The sequence below is a fragment of the Myotis daubentonii genome, chromosome 1 (genome assembly GCF_963259705.1).
Source record: "Myotis daubentonii chromosome 1, mMyoDau2.1, whole genome shotgun sequence".
Lineage (NCBI taxonomy): Eukaryota > Metazoa > Chordata > Mammalia > Chiroptera > Vespertilionidae > Myotis > Myotis daubentonii.
Genome location: NC_081840.1, coordinates 100,290,511 through 100,309,408, shown reverse-complemented (window position 1 = coordinate 100,309,408; position 18,898 = coordinate 100,290,511).

Sequence of the window (18,898 nt, the reverse complement as noted above, 5' to 3'; positions counted from 1 at the left end):
ATCTGTAGATTGCTTTGGGTAGTATGAACATTTTAATAATGTAATTCTTCCAATCCCCCACATGACCATGGCTTTCCACTTATTTGTGTGTGTTTTAAATTTTACTTTTATTGTTGAGAGCATTACAGCTCTCCCTCATATTCCCCTTTCTGTTCCCTTCTACCCAGTTCCTACCCAACCTCAGGTCTTCACTGCACTATTGTGCTATTGTCTGTGCCCATGGGCTATGCATATATGCATATAGTTCTTTGGTTAATCTCTTTCTGTCCCATCTCCCCCCACTTCCCTCTGACATTTTTCAGTCTGTTCCATGCTTCCATGTCTCTATAATTATTTTGCTCATCAGTTTATTTCGTTCATTAGAGTCCACATTTAAGTGAGATCATGTGATATTTGTCTTTCTCTGAGTGGCTTATTTCACTTAGCATAGTAATCTCTAGGTCCAGCCATGCTGTCTCAAAGGGCAAGAGATCCTTCTTTTGTACAGCTGCATAGTATTCTATTGTGTAATGTTCTATAGGGACTTTAGGAAAGGCTGATTAATTCATTTGTGTGCTCAGCACCTTGAAGGGCACTCTGTTCTTCTGTTGTAGGTGTTCAGCCTGGGGGCTGAGGAGGTGGTGTCTAATTTTAGGTGAGCCTGAGGGTAGCCACACCCCCTCAGGAGTCACTTGTGCTTCCTAGATTTCTGGAATCTCCACTGCCAAGGTTTCTACCTTTTGGAAGGATGTAGCCCTAGTCCACCACCTCCCCACACATATAATTGTTACCTGCACATATAACATCAACTGAACGTTGTCCAAGCAATTTTACTCACAGATAAGAGAGAATGACTCACACAATTGGAGAGAGGAGGGCAGTTTCTTCCACCTCTAGGGATCTTGTGCATCTTGCGTCTTTCAGCAAAACCACAATTGTCCCAGAAAAATCAAAGTTATTAATTTTGAATAACTACAATTCAGGAAACTGTCATCCTCACTTGGGCCTGTCAGTCCTACCTGGGTCCTAAGATTTCTCAGCTTTCCTCCACCTGGGTGTAGTAGTCAGCCCAGCCACCTGCACTGCCAGGCCCAGGCCCAGCCTTACAGTTCCTGAATGCCCCTTATTATCTGTTCGTGGCTTTCATTGTCTGAGGACACCTCATTCCCATCAATCTTCCCTTTGTTACTGAGGAGCTTAGATTTAGCTGTTGATTTTCACACATTTTTGAAAGTTCAGACTGTGAAGATGAGGCCAGAGCTGTCTTGTATATTTTGCTCAGCAACTCAGAAAGCTGTTGCATCTAAAGATATTTCCAAATTTGGAAAAGGAGAGAAATGAAGCCCTGCATGGTATCCCTGGATTGTTGTGGGGCAAGAACAGGACCTAACTCATCATTTTGGGTAATTGAGTGTGAGCTTCCTGAGGGCACCATTGTGTCTTCTTATTTCTGAATCCCTAGCACCTCTGTAGGGCCTGGCCCAGAAAGTGCTAGATAAATATTACTGGGCAAATGCAGAGAGACCTTGAGCTCAAAGACAGGCCACAGAGCAGCAAAGGCTGTGCCCAAGAGCCTAGAGCAGCAGTTCTCAACCTGTGGGTCGTGACCCCTTTGGGGGTCGAATGACTCTTTCACAGGGGCCAACTAAATACATCCTGCATATCAGATTTTTACATTACGATTCATAACAGTAGCAAAATTACAGTTATGAAGTAGCAAAGAAAATAATTTTATGATTGGGGGTCACCACAACATGAGGAACTGTATTAAAGGGTCATGGCATTAGGAAGGTTGAGAACCACTGGCCTAGAGTCTTGGGTGATAGGGGATCCAAAAGTGGTTGCAGCTCAAGCAGAATGGGTTCCAAGACACCAGCTCAGCCCCTGGGGCAGGACTTTGGAGTGGGGGAGCTTTAGCTGAGCATTTCCTCTGCAGCTGCCCAGGGCTGTGTGCCAGACCAGGAGGCTGCAGGTTGTAGCAGGTGAGCACTGTGCCATGGAGGCCCCGGGTGCTTTGAGAGAGTTGACCAGGAGCCCTGCACCCGGCAGCTGTCTGGGGCTCTTTATTTCTGTATCACCGGCTCTGCTCCAGGCAATTGAAATGTACTGGTTGACCCTAGTAACTGTCACCATGATAAATAAACAGCAGAGGAAGCCTGGATCACAGCTGGCTCTCTTTGGGTGTGGCTGCGAGGGAGACATGTCCACATGTTGGCCCCACAGGGTGGTCTCCTGGGGCTGGGTGGAGGCCGGAGTGATCTTGGAACACCACAGAGATGAGCCCAACCATTCATTGTGTGTAATTAAATTGAGTTAATTTCATTCTGTGACACAGAGCTGGAGAATCAGTGTTCTAAAAAAATGTTATTATATTATCTCATTTTGTGTAAATGTCATTGTGATGCAGCTGGAACGGGAAGAAATGACATTTTTGAGATGTTCCTGGTACCTTAAAGGGATTGCATTCTGTTTCTGCAGCATTAAGTCAATCTAATGCCAAGGCCTCAGGAGTGGATGAAGGTAAAATGTTACACATACATAATCTTCCACAGACTAATACAAAAGTGCTTTTTCTGGATAAATCTAAAAACTGAGTGAGGGATGCTGAAAGCTCAGATGAGCACACGCCCCTGGGCTCTGGCATCTCTGCTCATGAACCAGCTGAGCCATTCATCTTGCCAGGTTTGCCCCAGAGGGGAAGTGAGCGAAATGGAGAAATGAATCCAGGCAGCCAAGTTCTCCTTTTCATCATTGTCCTTCAGTGGCTCTGTGAAAGTAGGTGGCCATCAGAGATGTGGCTGGAAAAAAGTAAATGGACAAAATAGAATGACCACATGATTCTTTTCAAGACATGGACACAGAGACAAACCAAACCTCGGTACTAGGAGAGGTCAAAATCTGGATGAACTCAGTCAACTCTTCTAAGAGCTCCAGAGAAAAGGCCCATAAAAACAAAAGAAATAGGGAGAGTCTACTTCCTGGGGCTAAGAGCCTTCTGGGTCTTTCCATCTAGGAAGCCCTGCCTTGAAGGATGTGAGCAGGTGTCCACAGCCCCATTGTCTTCCCTTGCTGGAACCCACCCACCACCTCCACCCCTCCTAGAAGTCTCTTATCCACTGAAACAACTCACTGTGTTACTGCCTTCTTCACTGAGGGCATAGTTATTGGAGGTGCTCAAGTGTTCCTCAGGGGCAGTGGTTGCCCTGGGTCAGGATCCCTAAAATAATAGCCGGGTGGAGGAAGTTTGCCTTTCCCCCAACCGCTGAACCACTGCAGTGGCACCCCCAGTGTGTTGGCTTGTGTGGTCCTGCAGTTTTCTGTGTTAGAACAGTTGATGATGGATTCTTAGATCTTAGCAGTAAATAAGCAAAAAGGAAAATATCCCCAGCTTCCAGAGGAGGTGTTCCAGACCCTGAGGACCACACGTGTCATTTTTGTGATGTGCTTACATTTCCCTGTGTGACCTCATTGCCCCTTGTGATGGCCATGTGCTTGTGTCATTGGGAAGATGGCCTGTTGCCGCCCAGCTTCATCCTCCCCTCCTCCAATCATGTTCCTCTGGCAAGTCATCAAGCCACTGGATTTCACAGAAACATGTTTTAGGCCTGAAAGGGACCTCAGATAGTAATTTATATTTGTTATGTTACATCATTTTAAATTGCTTTCATGAGGATTTTCTTATTTCAGCATAAAGATTGTTATCTTCCCCACAGAGAGCACAGACCAGGACACTGAGGGCGGAGAGGGTAAGTGACTTGATGAAGGACAACCTGACTCTACTTCATGCTCTCCTTGAAGTTTTAAATCCCAGTGCTCCACACCCCCAGTTCTCACCTTCCTTGTACTAGCCCCAGCCTAAGAGTGGGTCACATAGCGCTGAATAGGACTGTCAGGGGTGGGGGGTGAGGTGGGGGTAGGGGAATAGCATTATGCCTCAAAACTTCTGTAACTTGAACCAGGGTGTTAGCAGCAGCAGCAGCAGCTGGTTTGCCTGAGCCCTGTCCCAGCTGGAAAGTCCTGAGGTCTTTGCCTAAATGTCCTACCATGGGAATTCAGGGCACAATCAGCTTAAACACAGACCTTCTAAAATTTAGAAAACCTTGAGTAAAGTTTATGACTCAGGGGTGATTTCATTATTTCAAAATACCCAGGAGCTCGTTTTTGCCATGAGTCCTATGGCCCAGATGCTTGGGGCCCTTTAAACCCTTTCAGACAGACAGAGTCTCCCATTGGGTCTCTCATCCCCCCCCCCTCTTGGAACAGGGTCACATTGAGGATGAAGTGCCCAGGACTATGCTGCTAAGTGAGAACCTGGGTGCTCACCAACCAGGATTAAAGGAAAGTGACTTGTTCCTCAAGCCAGGCCTGACTGACCACCTGCACTGCCTGGTTTGATATGTATTTAATTCATCCTGAACAAATCATCTCAGCCAGCCTCTTGCCTCCTGGAGGAGACTGCAGAAGTCATCGCAGGCAGGCGATTCTGTCCTACTTTTGAAGAGCTGTTCAGTGAGCAGTTGCTTTCATGTGAGGACAAAGATGAAAGACACTGGTTTGTGGTGCTGCTTCCTGATGTTGTTTGTTGCTGACAGGCCAGTGGATGGACAGTGACCTGGCCCAGCCTGGGTATATTGTGTTACTCTGAGCTGCCGTTCAGCAGGATGGTGGTGCGAGTACTAATGCAGAGCTCTGGCACAAAGCTGATACATAACCCTTAACTCTAGAGTTAAATGGGAGAAGATCTCAGTGCCCCTCCAAGACAAGACAACTTTGCCCAGAGCAGAGAGATTCAAGCTGGCATTCTCCCCACACATGGGAAGCTGGGGTTTTTACAGAGCCAGGTGTTCTGGTCTACACAACTTGGCCATCTCATAGTAAGCTTGGGTGCTTCTATGGGGGTTATTCAAACAGGGAGACCCTTTTAAATGTGATGCTGATGAAGAGACTCAGCTCATTTTTTAATGGGCTTTGACAGCAGAATTGGGACTCTGGCCATCACCAGTGGCCACAGTGTCTGCAGCCAGCTGGACAGGTTTTGGGGGTGTCAGGCTGTGGGTAGACTCCTTAATGCTCTGGTGGAATGGATGCCCTACAAATACCTTTTTGAAGGGTTCAGATGCACATACACCTCTCCTGCCTCCTTCCCTATAGCATTTTATCAACCCCTACACATGCTGGTGTGCTGGTTCTGACAATTTGTATCTCTGAATTATACAGATAAATTCACTGTAAGAGGTCAAAATCTGGCCTTTATTATACTCCAGAAGAAGTCATTCAGGGGGTTTCATATGTAGAAAAGTAAAATATTGCTCATTTTCAGATTTTATATATGCACCTTTGTAAAATATATGATTATTTCTGATTCTATTTCTTTTTTCCCCACTCACTATGTTTTCTAGACTGCCTCCTGTTGTGGTATGCAGGTCTATTTTGTAGCATTTAATACTGCACAGAAGTCAACAGTATGCTATCCACATGGTTTCATGTTTATTCTCATTGAATAAATACTTCAATTTTCTAGCTTCCTGATACCACAAGCCATGCTGCAAATGCTCTCCACCTCTTTGAGAACTTCTCTGGCATACGTACACAGAGGTGGGACTGCTGGGTCAATGAGATGGGCATATTTAATTTTGCTTCGTGAGGCATGGTGGTGGAACCAGTTTATTTCTCCATCAGCAATACAGGAGGGTTCCTGTTTGTTTTTTTTTTCACATTCTCACTATGATCTAATTTAGTCCACCTTAACTACCCCCCTCTCCCAACAGGTGGATGAATGAGATCTCATTGTTTTCATTTGCATTTCTTTAATTATGAATTTGGGCATCTCTTCATATTTTTCCTATTTGTTTATATGTCCTTGTCATTTATAGAGTGCCTATTCACATCCTTTTCCAAACTTTTCTTCTTGTTGAATTACAGACTTCTTCTTGTATGTTCTGGACATGTCAATTTTAGATATAAAAAATATCTTTTAGTTGGTTATATGTCAATTAACTCCAGTTAAGATATCTTTTGTGAAAAAGAAATCTTTAATTTTATGTAGTCAGACATTCCATTTTTTATTTTAGGGTTTATTCTTTTGAGTTCTTATTGTAAAACAAGCTAGTCTCATCAGCATTGAAAACCTGCTCTTCCACAAGTTCTTTTCGGCCCTTACATCACAAAGATATTCTTCTACATTTTCCTCCATTAGCTTTATTGTCCCTCTATCCCCAAGTCAGTGATCTTTAATCCCTCTGAAATCAATTTTTATAAATGATATGAATAGGAATTTTATTTTTCCATGTGGTGAATCAGTATTCTCCCCATCACCTACTAAAGAATCTGTCCTTTTCTCGTTTATTTGTGCTGCCTACTTTATCATATGTCAAATGCACACACTATTAAAAGATAAACTGAGCTCAGCATATTGAAAATTTTAAGAGTTTATTTGAGCAAAAATCTATTGGAATTAGAGAGCACCAACCAGGAAGTGGTTAGGGACACTGTGTTAATAGCAACTATAAAGACTTATACAGAGAAAGTGCAAAGCAAAAAAAATTATTTGTGGCAATAGCTTAAAGTATAGTTGGCTATTTGTGACTGGTTGTCCTTACTGATTTCTTAACCCTGAGACACTTATAGGCTATAGCTTCCTTGTTTAACTATCATATATATATATATATTTGATTTATATATTATATATACTATTTTATTGATTATATATAATATTTTCATTCATTTCAGAGAGGAAAGGAGAGGGAGAGAGAGATAGAAACATCAATGATAAGAGAGAATCATTGATTGGCTGCCTTCTGCATGCCCCACACTGGGGATCGAGTCTACACTCAGGCATGTGCCTAATGGGGAATAGAATCATGACCTCTGGTTCATAGGTTGATGCTCAACCACTAAGCCATGCCAGCTGGGCTTGTTTATTTTAACAACACACACACACACACACACACACACACACACACACACACACACACACACACACTGGGTTCTCATAATTTATGGCAGTTTTCCTTTGCTATATTAGTGAATAATGATAAATTAACACAAAAATTGTGAATAGGAAACTATTGCTCTTAGGGAAAATACAAGGTTAAATTACTGTGAATATCTAGTCATAACATTTTTATCTACTAATCAACAAACAACCTTGTTTTATATGTGTTTCTGTTTAAAGACACCTTATTTAACAGATATTTCTCAGAAATAATTAATTTCAGTCTTTGAATAATTTAAAGCGAGGGGCTCTGGAAGCCACTTGAGTTCTACAGGTTCATTTGTCAACATCCTTGGAAAACAAGCTAGTCTCATCAGCATTGAAAACCTGCTCTTCCACATATAACCTCTTTCCTGTATAACACTTAGAAATAATTTTAAAATCCTTCCACAGCCTCCTGATCTGCAGAATCTGCCCCTCCTGCAAGTTTAACATTTTTCATGCTGTCTTACCTTTTGAAACTTGTGAGGCAGCCAATACCGGCCAAGAAGTGTTTAGCACTTTCCAGACCCTGGATAACATGAGCGTAATTTCTGTGTGTGTGTGTGTGTGTTTTGTTTTGTTGCCTCACAACAGTGTCTTTTCTCATGGGTCATCATCTCATGAATCCTTAAATGTAGCTGCTTTCCACTTCTTCCGTAATTTCACCATGCCCTCCCCATTAACACTCTACGGAGCAGCCTCATGTACAGATTGGTGAATTTCCTTTTTCTTTTCCTGGATACACTGTATTATTGATTTCTTAACATCAAACTCATGGCCAGCAGCACTATAACTCATGCCTGAAGGAAGCTTATGTAACACATGTATTTTTCTCTGTAAGGCACATCTCTCTGGATGGCACTTCAGCACTATGTTCGGGAACCATGTTAAATACTGAAATTACCAACAGAAAGCACAGAACTGTGAAAAACATGGCACTAAATAGACCATAGCATGGTGCTTGTTAACAATATGAAGCAGAAATACAAGGCAGAGTGTTAGCCTTGTTTGCCTGCAGCTGGCACCATGCACATCCAGCAACTCAAAATCGTCAGCACTCTGCACATGCTCCCAAATGACTCCTAAATTGCTGTGACTCTTGATTTGGGGGTTACATTTTGCCTAATAGTAAGTTCACAAATATGGAACCCACAATTAATTAGGATCAATTATATATGTTTCTGAGCTCTTTTTCTTTTTTCTCCCTTTGTGTATTGACATGTACCTATACCACCACCAAATTTTACTACTGTAGTTTTGGATTGTGTCAATATCCAATAGGATAGATTTTCTAACTCTTTGCTCTTTTTTATCAAAATTGACCTTCTTATTTGTGCATTTTAACTTTTCCATAAACATTTACAGTATAGTTTTTGAACCTCTCAAATAATCCACCTCTGAAAAAAATCCAGGTACATCGCATTCAATTTACAGATTAATTAGAGCAAGCATGTCAAACTCGCGGCCCACGGGCCGCATGCAGCCCACAATGAATATTTTTAAAAATATATATATTTTATTGATTTATTACATAGAGGAAGGGAGAGAGATAGAAACATCAATGAGAGAGAAACATTGATCAGTTGCCTCCTGCACATTCCCTACTGGGGATGTGCCTGCAACCAAGGTACATGCCCCTGACCTGAACCGAACCTGGGACCTTTCAGTCCGCAGGCCAACACTCTATCCACTGAGCCAAACCGGTTAGGGCAACACAACGAATATTTTTTCAGCCCAGCCAATATAATAGTATATAAGAAACACTTTAAAAAGTTTTGTAACTTAATTTTTATAATATCCTTTTATACATAATTATTAATAATGAACTACAACATTCGCTAATGACTGATTACTATAATCGTGTTGCATTCATTTCCCTTACATGCCTTATGTGCAGGTGCACCATTTCTCTCCACTAATACTGACAGCGAATATCATTAGCCGACTGCCACATCATTAGTCTTGGACTGACTTGTTTGGTGTGAGCAACAGGAAATATTTCGCTTTTGGAGAACAAGAAAAAAATAGTTTTATTTGCGTTGCGCTTATTAATTTGTGCAGTAATTCAGCGTTTGGTAAGTTAATGTTCAAGGAAAAATATTAATTTTTATTAAAATGTCCTATTATTTTATGTTAATGATTACTCATTTATTTCAGCCCTTTGTATTCAATATGTCTCTATCAAAATAAACCTATGCTTCTATGAAAATTGAAGCTTTTGTTTTTTTGTGGCCCACATAAACTTAAACCTTGTTTATTTGGCCCGTGTTAGCCTTTGAGTTTGACATACTTGAATTAGAGAATAATTAACTTTATAATATTAAGTCATCTATCTATGAACATAGTATATCTCACCATTTATTTGAATGTTCTTCTGCATAAGTTAATAGTATTTATTTGTTTACATAATTTATTAGAATATTATAATTATTGTAAATATGAATGATATCTTATTTTCTATTTTATTTCTAAACTGGATATCTTAGGTAAAAAACATTATATTAATTTTTGTGAATTGATACTTTATCTTGCAATATTGATAAACTCTCTTATTTTTGTAATGTTTCATCTAATAATCCCGCTGGGTTTTCTACGTAGACTATGAAATCTGCAAATAAAGACAATTTTATGTCTTCTCTTTGAATTATTTTAGCTGTTGTTTTCTTTTCTTGTCTCATAGTGAGTGCTAGTACCTCCAGATTTATATTAAATAGTGATTTTGATGGTAAGTTTTTCCAGTCTTTAAGATTTTCCTATGAAGTATGATACTTTGTTGACTACATTGATTTTTTTTTTTTTTTTTTTGGTATTTGGATTCTGTCAAAATAAGAAAGTACTCTTATATTCCCACCTTTCTGAAATTAAAAAAAAAATAGGTGTTGAATGTTCTCTAGTATTTTCTGCACATATTTTCAAAATAACATGATATTTTGCCTTTAGTCCTTAGTACATTAGCCCTTAAAGTGACTACTTTTCTGATGCATGCATTTCCAGGATAAACTTATATTGATGCTGCTGTGTCATCAATCAACACCCATTGGACTTGCTTAGCTAATATTTTGTTTAAGGTTCATAACTAGAAAGAACTGTTACTTTTCTTGTACTTTCCTGATTCTATTTTAGAATCAAGCATACCAGAGGGATTACCTATTACTTGGAAGTTTGATAGAATGCACTCATAATACCTTTGCATAATTACTTCAAGATGTTATAATAAAAATACCATAGACTAGGTGACTTAAACAACATTTATTTCTTAGTTCTGGAGGGTAGGAAGTTCCAAGATCATGGTATCAGTAATTCAGTATCTGGTAAGGACCTGCTACCTGATTCATAGAAGGCCATCTTCTTGCTGGGGTGTTTTTAATAAAGAGCACTAACCCCATACATGACAGCTCCACACTCATGATTTAATCACCTCCCAAAGACCCTACCTCATAATACCTTCACGCTGGGGATTAGGCTTCAACATAGGAATTTCAGGAAGATACAAAAATTCAGTCTATAGAAATACCCTTTGGGTCTGGGTACTTTTGGAACATTTAATTCAATTTCCCTAAACATTACTGATCTATTTAATATTTTACTTTCTTCTTGTGGCATTTTAAAGTCATTTTGGTTGTTGCAGTATAACTGACATATAATATTGTATTAGTTTTATGTGTACAACATAATTATTTGATACTTGTATATATTGTGAAATGATCCCCACAAGTTTAGTTAACATCCACCACCATATGTAGCTACAAAAATCTTTTCCTTGTGATGAAGGAAGACTTTTAAGAACTATTTTCTTAACAACTTTCAAATATCCAATGCAGCATTATGAGCTATACTCACACACTGTGCTTTACTCCCTAGAACTTATTTATTTTACAAGAAAGTTTTACCTTTTGACCCTTTCACTATTTTCACCCATTCCCATTTTTAAAAATTTTATATTTTTCCAGAAATTTACTAAGTTTGTCTAGACTTTCTACATTTGTTAAGGCTAAGTTTTTAACATTTTTATTATTGTTATATCTCTGTTATGAAGTAATTGTCTTTTAATCCAACATTTATTTGATTTGTGTAATTTTTATTTATTATGCAATTTTAATTATTATTTAAAAATTTTGTTAACATATAGTTGGCATACAATATTATATTAGTTTGAGGTGTACCACATAGTGATTCAACATTTATATACCTCATGATGTGATCATCATGATAAGTCTAATAACCATCTGTCACTGTGCAGATTTATTATGATACTAGAGGCCCGGTGCACAAAAATTTGTGCACTCAGGAGGGTCCCTGAGCCTGGCCTGTGCCCTCTTGCAGTCTGGGACTCCTTGGGGGATGACCACCTGCTGGCTTAGGCCCACTCCTGGGGGATTGGGCCTAAGATGGCAGTCAGACATCCCTCTGGCAGTCCGGGAGCCCTTGGGGGATGTCCACTTGCCAGCGGGGAGCAGGCCTAAGCTGCAGTTGGACATCCTTAGTGCTGCTGAGGAGGCAGGAGAGGCTCCCACCACAACTGCTGTACAGGCAGCCGTCAGCCTGGCTTGTGGCTGAGCAGAGCTCCCCCTGTGGGAGCTCACTGACCACCAGGGGGCAGCACCTGCATTGAGCATCTGCCCCCTGGTGGTCAGTGTGTGTCATAGTGACCAGTCATTCCCAGTTGTTCTGCTGTTAGGGTCAATTTGCATATCACCCTTTTATTATATAGGATAGAGGCCTGGTGCATTGGTGGTTTGCCCTGAAGGGTTTCCCGGATCAGGGTGGGAGTCCCTCTGGGGTGCCTGGCCAGTCTGAGTGAGTGGCTGATAGTTGTTTGCAGGCTGGCCAAGCCCCCCAGCAGGGACCCTCACCCCATGAGGGTGTGGCCAGCCTGGGTGAGGGGCTGATGGCTGTTTGCAGGCTGGCCACGGCCCCCAGCCACCCAAGTTCCCAGTGGAGGCTGGCTGGAAGCAGGTATCTGGGATTTATTTATCTTCTATAATTGGAACTTTGTTGCCTTGAGCAGAGGCCACAGCCGGCCAGGGTAGGCGGGAAGCTTGGCTTCCTCCATCACCAGGGCAACCAAGCCTCCTGCTTGCTGCGGCCGCCATTTTGATAGGGTTAATTTACATATAGTCGCTCTGATTGGCTGGTGGGAATGGCTTGGGGAATAGCAGAGGTGTGGTCAATTTGCATGTTTCTCTTTTATTACATTAGATTATTGACTCTGTTCCCTCTGCTATACATTACATCTCTGTGCCTTACCTATATGTATAAAAGACTAATATGCAAAGTGTCCCCTTGGGAGTTGGACAGGGAGGTCTGGAAGTTTGATTGCTCGCTATGACATGCACTAACCACCAGGGGATGGTGCGGAACATGGCAGGTGACCAGTGGTGGCAGCGGGGCACTGAGGGAGTGAGCAAAGGAGGAGGTGGGGAGGCAGGGAGGCAGGGAACCTGATGGGCCCTGTTCACCGGCCAGGCCTAGGGACCCTACCCATGTATGAATTTCATGCACTGAGCCTCTAGTTTATTTTATAATTGAAAGTTATTCCCTGCCGAAACCGGTTTGCCTCAGTGGATAGAGTGTCGGCCTGTGGACTGAAAGGTCCCAGGTTCGATTCCAGTCAAGGGCATGTACCTGGGTTGTGGGCATATCCCCAGTGGGAGATGTGCAGGAGGCAGCTGATCAATGTTTCTCTCTCATCGATGTTTCTAACTCTCTATCTCTCTCCCTTCCTCTCTGTAAAAAATCAATAAAAATATATTTAAAAAAAAGTTATTCCCTTTAACCTTTTTTCTTATACAGTTGTCCCAGAGGTATATGTCTACCTGATTAGACAAATTCATCTTCTAATTTGCTTCTACTGGCCAAACAAGATTTAGTATTCATTAAAAATCAGTGAAACCTTTCTTGCTTTGGTAGTTCTTGCTCTCTTTTCATATTTCTCTGGGGATTTTTCAAACCAGACTTCTCAGGAGTCATATTACAGTATATACATTAAATATAACTTCATAGCCATACAATAGAAAAAATATACCAGATCCCTTATTTCTCCACTCACTTACAGAGTTTTGGGAGATTAAGACCCAGGGGAAATCAGGCTACTATCAAATAACCACATAAAAACAAAATTACAATGATGGTAAGCTCTAAAGAGTAAAGAACGGCAATGAGAAATGATACAAGACAGTCAAGTAAGGTTTCTCTGAGTAAGTGATAGAAGTTAACCTGGTGAGGAGGAAAAGGAACAGCATTTGATATAGAAGAAACAGCATGAACAAATGTCCTAAAACAGGAAGTCAATCTGATTAAATGAAGAGAAAGACTAAGTAAATACTTTCAGATATTCCTGTACAAGTCTGAAACAGTGGCGATGTCTGTACATTTTAGACAGAGATGTATTGAGAAGAAGTCCTAGGTTGTAAACTACAAAGGATATGCACTAACATTGTAAAGAACTGAAAGACAAATTGAAAAATATAAATCTTATTTTCATCTGAAAAATATAACTGCAAAGATATATTTTAAGAACTGATAATACCCTCAGAAAACACTCCTCTCTCACTACAAATGCCATAAAAAATATTGTCCTTGGAAGAATTCATCAAACCCAAGACCCTCCGGTGCTCAGGCCAACACTCCAACCACTGAGCCATGCTGGCCTGGACAAATATTAATATATTTTTAACTTACAAAATAGCACTTGCTTTTCATTTGAGTGAAAAGGTGCTGATTAGGAAATTTTCAACTCTGCAACAAGCAGACTTCCCAAAGAGTACAAATTCAGCAGCAACACACCATAACCAAGTGAGGAAGTGGTGTGCACATACTGGCATTTCCGTCTGCATCGTGACACGTACCAGCCTTTTTGTTGAAAGATAATACCCACCTGCACTAAATATCTCCTGAAGTGGAAAAGCTTCAGATTTTCTTAAGGAATACAACCCTCAACTGCCCCACATGTGAGTGTAGGCTAGAAATCAGCCAAAAAGAAAGAGCCAAGAAATAGAGAGAATGTGATTTACAGCTTCTGTTCCAAAGAAGTTGATGCAAAATAATTTGGTCATCCTAAAAGGGGTTTAATAGATTTTTCCCTTGACACTTTTAAGCATGACATCAAGCATGACAGGAGCCTTATTATGACCATAGATTTAGTAATGTGACAAACAAATTGCTTTGGTTATAAAACCTGTGATTGCTTCATTTGATTTTGCAGCATATGGAATTCTTGGCAAACCATTTCACATGCAGCATGCCTTTCTAATCAAAACTAGTGATTCCCTTTGTCACCATTTATTCCATCATTTTCTGGTGGCAAAACCTTTAAGTGTCATATAAAGGCCAAGTATCATAGTCTGAAATACAGCTCCTCCTTCACCTCACGTCCTGGCCTGCTACCCTTCATTCTCCTACAGCAACCTTATGGGCAAACAGTGTGTGCTCTTCCCTGAATGCGTCTCCTGCCTTCCTGTCTCTGTAGTTTATGAAATGCAGCCTTTTCTTTCTTCCATCTTGGCCTACTGAAACCCTTGCAATTCTTTCAGCATCAGCTCAGATGAATGGTGCCTCCTGAAAGCTTTAGATGGTCTTTCTAATGTTTCCCAAACTGGGTTTCTCACAAAACCAATCGTATGATCCTCTGCTTTCCGGGGAACCACAAAACAAAAACAGCACCTTATGTGCTCCCAGAAGCCACACAGTAAAGCTATCTGTTAATGTTTGCTCTGCTCAGCAGTTCCTCAGCTTATTTAACCATGGAATTCTTTCCCCCACCCAAAATAACAATTGACATCCCAGAGAGCAGGCAGTGAAAAATGTCTCCCTGCTACACTGTTCCCTATTCTCACATCCTTATTTATTCATCCAGTGAACTAATATATATTAACCACCTACTAAATGTAGAAAAGGATAAAAATGACTAAGACATAAGCCTTGACAGAAGCTTAAAGACTGTTAAGTGCCATGAGAGAATTGCTGATAAGAAACTACGGAGGCTCAGGAGATGAAAACCATTATTTCAACCCAGGTAAATGTGTCCGTCTGGGTTCTTCAGGAAGCAGATTACAAGTCAGAACTGATGTGCAAGGATTCTATTAGGAGGTACCAGCTATGAGAGCATGGGGAGGAAGCTGGGAAAACCTGGAAGAGCCATCAAGCCACCAGAGAGCCCAAACCTGAATTCAGGAAAGAGGGATTGAGAGCTGGGTGGGTGTGTGTGCAGTCCAAGGAAGCTTTGGCTAGGCCTTTGGAGTTCTCCAGCCAAAGCCAGCATCAGAGCTGTCCAAAGCCTTCCAGGAACAGGCCTGCCTTAGTGTTCCTGTCACACTCGGTCACTGGCTGGGAGAAGCCCACTGGCAGTGTGGTCGCTGCACAAGTATAAACAATGAAATCCAGAGTGTCATGGCATGTGTTTGAGGTGTACGCCCACGGTTGCAGCAGCGAGTCAGGGGAGACTGTAGGAGCTGGCATTGGTGCTTGACCTTGATGGAATGTTAACACATGGAGTTGGGAGAGAAGAGTGTTCCAGATAAGAGGAGTAGCATGAGCAAACACACAGAAGCAGGAAAGTATATAACTGTTTGTAAAACTGGGAATGCTTCACTTATGGTTGGAACTTCAGATATGGGGCAGCAGTTACAGAATATAAGCATGGATTCTGGAGTCAGGTAGCCTGGTCTAATATCCTAGCAGTTTCCCTAACTTGGGTAAGTCACTTAACATTTCCTTGTTTGTTTCCTTACCTTTTTTATTTTTTTTAAAGATTTTTTATTGATTTTTAGAGAGAGAGGAAGCAGGAGGGAGAGAGGGTAACTTCAATGTAAGAGGGAAACATCAATGGGCTACCTCCTGTGTGCCCCTTACTGGGGATCAAGCCTGCAACCCAGGCACATGCCTCTTATCAGCACTTCTCTCATGGCACTTAACAGTCTTTAAGCTTCCAGCCAGGGCCAATTTCATTTTTTTTTTATTGTCTAAAGTTTTACACATGTCTCCTTTTTTCCCGAAAAACCCCCAGCCATTCCCACCCGGGCAAGCCCTCCCCGCCCTAGTGTCTGTGTCCATTGGCCAATTTCATTTTTATTTGTACTTCCCTCCTTACATTTTTCACCCATATTTTATGTAGTTGTACTCACACTATTTATAAATATTTATCCAAATTTTCCCACTTAACTTTGTAAACATGTTTTAAATTTCTAACTCTAATTTCTAGATTTATCACAATTTATTTAATCATCTTTCCATTATTGCTTACAAATTTGTTTACATAGATTCATTATATATTTCTCTTTAGAAGTATGCTGTAATAATCTCTAATTTATATTAAGAGTTTTTGGAGTCTAGCATTTTTTTTTTCTTTCTCAAGGTTTCAGGTTGCATTTAATATTTCTTTTTTTTCCCTTTTTTAATTTTTTTTTTATTGCTTACAGTATTACAAAGGGTATTACATATGTGTCCCTTTTTTTCCCCCGCCCTTGACAATCCTGGGCCTCCCCTACCCCCGAGTGTCTTATGTCCATTGGTTATGCTTATATGCATGCATACAAGTCCTTTGGTTGATCTCTTACCCCCCTCCCTCCTGCCCCCCACCCCTCCCCGGCCTTCCCGCTGCAGTTTAACAATCTGTTTGAGGCAGCTCTGCCTCTGTATCTATTATTGTTCAAAAGTTTATAATGGTCTCTATTATCCATGAATGAGTGAGATCATGTGGTATTTTTCCTTCATTGACTGGCTTATTTCACTTAGCATAATGCTCTCCAGTTCCATCCATGCCGTTGCAAATGGTAAGAGTTCCTTCTTTTTTACAGCAGCATAGTATTCCATCGTGTAGATGTACCACAGTTTTCTAATCCATTCATCTACTGATGGGCACTTAGGCTGTTTCCAGATTCTAGCTATGGTGAATTGTGCTGCTATGAACATAGGGGTGCATATATCCTTTCTGATTGGTGTTTCTGGTTTCTTGGGATATATTCCTAGAAGTGGGATCACTGGGTCAAATGGGAGTTCCATTTTTAGTTTTTTGAGAAAACTCCATACGGTCTTCCATAGTGGCTGCACCAGTCTGCATTCCCACCAGTAGTGCACAAGTGTTCCTTTTTCTCCACATCCTCTCCAGCACTTGTCGTTTGTTAATTTGTTGATGATAGCCAATCTGACAGGTGGGAGATGGTACCTCATTGTTGTTTTGATTTGCATCTCTCAGATGATTAGTGACTTTGAGCATGTTTTCATATGTCTGTTGGCTTTCTGAATGTCCTCTTTTGAAAGGTGTCTAAGTCCTTTGCCCATTTTTTGATTGGATTGTTTATCTTCCTTTTGTTAAGTTGTATGAGTTCCCTATAAATTTTGGAGATTAGGCCCTTATCAGATATGACATTGGCAAATATGTTTTCCCACATAGTGGGTTTTCTCGTTGTTTTGTTGATGGTTTATTTTGCTGTGCAGAAGCTTTTTATTTTGATATAGTCCCATTTGTTCATTTTCTCTTTAGTTTCAAGTGCCCTAGGAGCTGTATCAGTGAAGAAATTGCTTCGGCATATGTCTGAGATTTTGTTGCCTTTGGATTCTTCTAGAATTTTTGTGGTTTCCTGTCGTACATTTAAGTCCTTTATCCATTTTGAGTTTATTTTTGTGTATAGTGTAAGTTGGTGATCTAGTTTCATTTTCTTGCATATATCTGCCCAATTTTCCCAACACCATTGATTGAAGAGACTATCTTGGCTCCATTGTATGTTCTTGCCTCCTTTGTCAAATATTAATTGAGCATATTGGTTCAGGCCGATTTCTGGGCTCTCTATTCTATTCCATTGATCTATATGCCTGTTCTTGTGCCAGTACCAGGCAGTTTTGAGAACAGTGGCTTTGTAATACAGCTTGATATCTGGAATTGAGATCCCACCTACTTTGTTCTTTCTCAGGATTGCTGCAGCTATTCGGGGTCTTTTTTTATTCCAGATGAATTTTTGGAGAGTTCGTTCTAGATCTGTGAAGTATGCCATTGGTATTTTAATGGGAAGTGCATTGAATTTATAGATTGCTTTGGGTAGTATGGACATTTTAATGATGTTGATTCTACCAATCCATGAACACGGTGTGTTCTTCCATCTGTTTATGCTTACTCTATCTCTTTTTTCAACGTCCTGTAGTTTTCTGAGTAGAGGTCTTTTACCTCTTTAGTTAAGTTCATTCCTAGGTAGCTTAATTTTTTTGGTGCGATGGTGAATGAGATTGTTTTTATAATCTCTCTTTCTGAAAGTTCACTATTGGTGTATAGAAATGCCTCAGATTTCTTGGGGTTAATTTTGTATCCTGCTACATTGCCAAATTCATGTATTAAGTCTAGTAGCTTTTTGATGGAGTCTCTAGGGTTTTGTATATATAATATCATGTCATCTGCAAATAAGGACAGTTTTACTTCCTCTTTTCCAATTTGGATGCCTTTTATTTCTTCTTCTTGCCGAATTGCGATGGCTAATACTTCCAGTACTATGTTGAACAGGAGTGGTGAGAGTGGGCATCCCTGTCTTGTTCCTGTTCTTAGAGAAAATGGTGTTAGTTTTTGTCCATTGAGTATGATGTTGGCTGTGGGCCTGTCATATATGGCTTTTATTATGTTGAGGTATGATCCTTCTACTCCGCATTGCTGAGAGTTTTTATCAAAAATGGGTGTTGGATTTTGTCAAATGCTTTTTCTGCATCAATTGATATGACCATGTGGTTTTTTTCTTTCAATTTGTTTATGTGATGTATCACGTTTATTGATTTGCGGATATTGTACCATCCTTGCATCCCTGGGATAAATCCAACTTGGTCATGGTGTATGATCTTTCTGATGTACTGCTGGATAGGATTTGCTAAGATTTTGTTGAGGATTTTGGCATCTATGTTCATGAGGGATATTGGCCTGTAATTCTCTTTCATTGTGTTGTCTTTACCTGGTTTTGGTATTAGGGT